Genomic DNA, 5,700 nt, shown 5'->3' with positions numbered 1-5,700 from the left:
TCTAACAGGTTTTTGGTAAAATCTTTAGGATTTTATGCATATAAGATCATATTGTTTGCAAACAGATAATTTTCTTTCTTTCCAGTTTAAATGCCTTTTATTTTTTTCTTTGCCTAATTTCTCTGACTAGAGCTTCTTGTACTTGGTTGAACAGAAGTGGTGAAAGTGGGCATACTTGCCTTGTTCCTCTTAAAGAAATGCTTTCAGTTTTCATCATTGAGTGTGACATTTGCTGGGGGTTTTCCATATATGGCTTGTACTATGTTAAGGTAGTTTCCTTTGAAAGTCTTTGTCTAGTAACTGATGCATGTGTTTCTTCAGAGATGGCTTCTGGAGATTTATTTTCTTTCTTTAAATGAGTATTTCCTCGTTTCTTTGTATGCCTTGTGATCACTGAAAATTTGGCATTTGAAAAAATAGTTGCGTCTCCAATATTTGCAGACCAAAATGCAAGACCTTTGGTAATTTATGGGCCCTTGAGGTTCTTTTCTTTTTTGAGTTTAGAGAAACATTGTGTTTAATGGTAAAGCTTAGCACAGTCCAGCAGCAGGCATGGCCTGGAGTCCAAGCAGCAGGGGTGGGTAGGAGACCTCCATGGAGCCTCACATGGCAAAATTGATGAGGAAGACGACCATCAGATGGAAGAGCCACATAGCCTCAGATAGGGCAAAGCTCAGAATGGCATAGGAGAAGAGCTGCTGCTTCAGAGACGGGTTCTTGGCATAGCCAGTGATCAAGCTGCCAAACGCTCTTCCAGTACCGGCCCCTGAACCAAGCACACCAACTGTGGTGGCCGCTGTGTCAGTGTCCTGGGAGACCACACTGGTCTGGAACTCCTGCCCGGCCACCTGAACTGGGACACTGATGTAGGAATGCTCTTCAGATGGGATCTCCGGCCTCATCAGGAAGGAGGCAGATGCAGGCCTGATCAGGCCCCTGGTACAAGAGTGGATCAGAGCAGGAGGAATGAGTAGTGCCCCGCTGGTCTGCTTTCTTTCTGTCTCCCGGCTTTAGCTCTAGGACTCTGGGCCCTTGAGTTTTGTGGTCATCCCTGGGTAGAGGCTGAAGATATTATCAGATGCTTTCTATGCATGTGTTCTGTCTGGGCTTGTGTGTGTGCTTTTTAAAAATTTCTTCTATATCCACAGCTGATTTCAAATGTCTTAATTTTGCAAAGAGCCTCACTCCAACTTCTTCTCAGAGCCTTAGATGCTCTGTTTATTTTTCTATTATTTTTGAGAAATTTTATTACTTGTAATGCCTTTCCCCCAAGCACCTGCATGTGTGCAGTTCCTCTGCGGTTGTCACATATCATGGCGCCCACTACTGTCTTCTGTGGCCTCTGCCAGTCTGAAATCCAGATTATGCCGCCATTCCCTTTTTGAGCTCCAAGTCAGGTGAGATAGAAGCCAATCTCTGGGTCAGCCTACAGATCAAAATGTTGCCAACAAGTTATTCTCTGCTCCTTCTGTCCTGAGGAATGGAACTGGGGATCAGGCCACTTCATTCTGATCACACTGTGCTATACTGGGTGGGATAAGGGTGAGTAGAAGTGCTGTGAAATTTCCTACCATTCTGAATGTGATTTTTTTCTTGATGGGGCATTTGCTTGGTTGCTGTAGATCTTTGACTGGTTTCCAGAGCTCCTGTAAAGTTATTTTAGTCCGTCTGTAGTGTTTTGTTGAATGTTCCCCCTCAGGAGAAATGGCCTGGAGCTTCACCATCCACCATCACTCCTGGTGAAGAGGTTTTAGATACAACACAAAAAGCAGTCCATGGAAGAAAAAATTGATAAGTTAGACCTTCTTAAAATGAAAAGCTTCTTCTCTGAGAAAGACACTGTTAAGAGAATTGAGAGACAAGCCACAGCTCCGGAGAAAATACTTATAAAACACATATCTGATAAAGGACAGGTATCCGAATTATATAAAGAATCCTTAACAATAAGAAAACAAACAACCCAGTTTAAAAATGGGCAAAATATCTGCTCCGACACCTCACCAAAGAATATGTCAAAGAATCACAAGAAAAGATGTTCAGTATCATTTGTCATTAGGGAATTGCAAATTAAAACAACACTGAGATACTGCTAACAACTATTAGAATAGATAAAAGTGACAGAACTGACAATATCAATTGCTGGCAAGGGTGCAGAGGAGAAGGAACCCTTGTTCACTGCTGTGGGAGTGCAAAATGGTGCAGGCAGTTTGGAGACAATTCGGCAATTTCTCGCCATGCAACCCGGCAAATTGTGCTCCTAGGTATTTACCCAAGTGACTTGAAAATCTATGTGCACAAAAATCTGTACATAAAGGTTTATAGCAGCTTTATTCCTAATCAACCCAAACTGGAAGCAGTCAAGGTGTCCTGCGACAGGTGAAAGTATAAACAAACTTTGGTCTGTCTGAACGATGGAACATTACTCAGAAATAAAAGGAAATGAGCTCTCAGGCCATGAAAAGACATAGTTTACTCCTAAGTGCATGTTCCTAACCAAAAGAAACCAGTGTGAAAAGGCTACGTACTGTATTATTTGCATCATGTGACATCCTGGAAAAGGCAAAACTATAGTTAAAAGATCAGTGGTTTGCAGGTGTTTGGGGGGAAGGTGGGAGGGTTGAATAAATGAAGCACAGAGGGTTTTTTTAGGGTGGTGAAAATATTCTGTATGACACTGTAATTGTGGATTTGTGACACTATGCATTTGTCAGAACCTATAGAACTTTGCAGCACAAAGAATGAACCTTACTGAAATAGATAGCTAGTGGGAAGCAGCTGCATAGCACAGGGAGATCAGTTTGGTGCTTTGTGACCACCTAGAGGGGTGGATAGGGAGGGTGGGAGGGAGACGCAAGAGGGATACGTAGAGCTGATTCACTTTGTTATACAGCAGCAACTAACACAACAGTGTAAAGCAATTATACTCCAATAAAGATGTTAAAAAATATTAGGAGAAAAAAAGAAGAAGCTTACTGTACAAAAATTAAAAAAAAATCATTTAGGAAAATCCCAGGATGGAATGAAAAATATGACAAAGCAATCTAGCTTATTACAGATGCATGAAACAACCTCATTGAAGGGGACAGGGGAAAAGTTGCTGACCTAAATACCTTTGGAAACGAGTGTAGTCTGTACGACCAAAAGCAAAAGAAACTGCATATCAGCGCTCTACTCTAGTTGATAAAGTTGTTTCCCGTATGAGTTCAGGTTAGCAATTCTGATACTGTATACTGGAGTTGAATAATGGATAGCAGATGGTGGGGTCCAGTTTTCTCGTTGTTGGAGTGGGAGTTTACACATACACAAAGGGAGGAAGCTACGATGTTCCATATCATAATTAATTAGAGACATTAGTATGACTCTTGTTTAGCTTAACATAGATAGTTAAATGTAGAAATAATTATAGATATGTATATATACAGGAGTTAGTATGCACATGTATATATTTTTGCCTTGTCAGCTGAGAGGGCCTAGAAGCAATGATCCTCTGGTAGCAACAAGCGTACCTCGCACTCAGATCCTGGTTTCCAATGCCATTCTCCAATAAAAGGAACTGGGGTCCTTGGAGAAATCACTGATTAGGGCAGAAAATATATAAGATCAGACTGGAGACTATTGTAGTGCCAGAAAATAAGGAAGTGCTCAGACGACCCCTGCCAAAAAACCCACGCTGATGGGAGTGTGCAACAGGGCACAGAACCAATGGAAAGAGTTCCCAGTGGCCAAAGCTGAAACATTTCTGCACAATAAAATAAAGTAATACTGGATTATAACCTAAAGCATAAAGTAAAATTCCATGAGTATATACTGATACAAATAAATAATTGACTAAATAAATGAATAAATAAATAAATGGAAGAGAAGAGACAGAACTCCCAGGCAGAAGAATTCCAAATAATTTGTGTAGATATTCCGTCCTCAAGGAGGTAGAGCACAACTCCCACTTCTTAAGTCTGAGCTGTAGATAGTGACTTCATTCCAAAGACTGCAGCATGAAAACGAGGAATAGAAGAGTACAGATGGTTCCTGACATACAACGGTTTGACTTACGATTTTTCTACTTTATGATGGTGCAAAAATGATACATATTCAGTAGAAACTGTACTTTGAATTTTGATGTTTTCCTGGCTAGCAGTATTTGGTACAATACTCCTTCATGATGCTGGGCCTGTGGCAGCGAGCCTCAGCTCCCAGTCAGCTGTGTGATCACAAGGGTAGAAAACACAGACACTTAGAATCATTCTGTGTCCAGACAACTACCCTGGTTTTCATTTTCAGTACAGTATTCAATAAATTACATAGCTCATTCAACACTTTATTGTAAAATAGGCTTTGTGTTAGGTGATTTTGCCCAACTGTACGCTAATGTAAGTTTTCTGAGTGTGTTTAATATAGGTTAGGCTAAGCTACGATGTTCGGTAGGTGAGGTGCGTCAAATGTATTTTCGACATATTTTCAGCTTATGATCTGTTTATCAGGATGTTACCCCATCATAAGTCGAGGAAGATCTGTAACTTTTATAGTGGAGAAACCTGACAGACACTGCCTTGACCAGGATGACGGCCAAGATCAACAGTGATAAGGGATGTTAATAGTATATACACTTCATATAACGTAATGAAAATGGCATTATACCTCTGTAGTGTTCCTCCCAAGAACACATAACCCCAGTCTAATCATGAGAAAAACATCAGAAGAATCCAAATTGAGGGACATTCTATAAAATGCCTGACCAGTATTCACAAAATTGTCAAGGTCATAAAAAACAAGGAAAGTCAGGGAACGTGTCACAGCCAAGAGAAACCTAAGGACACATGATGACTACATGTAATATGGAATCCTGGATGGCATCCTGGAACAGATAAAGGACGCTGGGTAAAATCTAAGGAAATAAGAATGAAATATGGACTTTAGTTAATAATAATAATGTCTCAATATTGGTTCCTTAATAATAACAATAATTATAATTACCATCCTAATGTAAGATATAAATGATGTAAGATATAAATACTGGGGTGTATGGCAGCTCTCAGTACTATCTTTGCAGTATCTGGAACAGGCACCATTTACTTATAATGTTTTTGGCCTCACCTCATTTGTTTTTCCCCGCCTCCTCTGAGATAGGACGGTCCTGTATTCATGTTGGGCAACCAAGGCGAAGAGAGCAGTAGTGAGTGTGGCAAATGTTCACTGCAGAGCTGGGATTGAAATCCAGTCCAGACCAACTTCACAGTCCCTGTACCCACTGTATATTCCACTTCTCAATGCCCTTCAGCCAAAGACCACCAGGAGCATACTTGTACTTGTACAATTTGAACATATGCTTTGTTGATGAGGGAGAATACACTCCGTCGTGAACCTTGTTGTGTTCCAGCAATAGTGTGTGAAAAAGAACCTATTACAGGACTTGACCTCTGAGTAGGTCATTGGAGGGTATGTCTATGATTTGGAGGTTTGCTGCAGATTCAGTGCTGTTAGAATGTTGTCAAATTAGGGATGAAAGTGGGGACCTTACTACCAACCTTACAGAAATAGAAAGGAATATAAGAGAATACTATGAATATCTGTATGTCAACAAATTAGATAACCTAGATGAAATGGATAAATTCATAGAAACACATAAACTACCAAATTGACTCAAGAAGAAATAGACATTCTGAATAGACTTCTAACAAGTAAAGAGATTGAAGACTTCCAACA

At 40.3% G+C, this 5,700-nt stretch overlaps 1 pseudogene; it reads right to left on the bottom strand.

Annotated features, from left to right (window-relative positions):
- Positions 1–602: 602 nt before the first annotated feature.
- LOC117307911 (ATP synthase F(0) complex subunit C1, mitochondrial pseudogene) lies at positions 603–5,141 on the bottom strand (annotated as a pseudogene).
- Positions 5,142–5,700: the final 559 nt, after the last annotated feature.

The sequence above is a fragment of the Tursiops truncatus genome, chromosome 14, assembly GCF_011762595.2.
Source record: "Tursiops truncatus isolate mTurTru1 chromosome 14, mTurTru1.mat.Y, whole genome shotgun sequence".
NCBI lineage: Eukaryota > Metazoa > Chordata > Mammalia > Artiodactyla > Delphinidae > Tursiops > Tursiops truncatus.
Note: the sequence above shows the minus strand (reverse complement) of the source record. Positions and strands in the feature narration are given on the sequence as shown.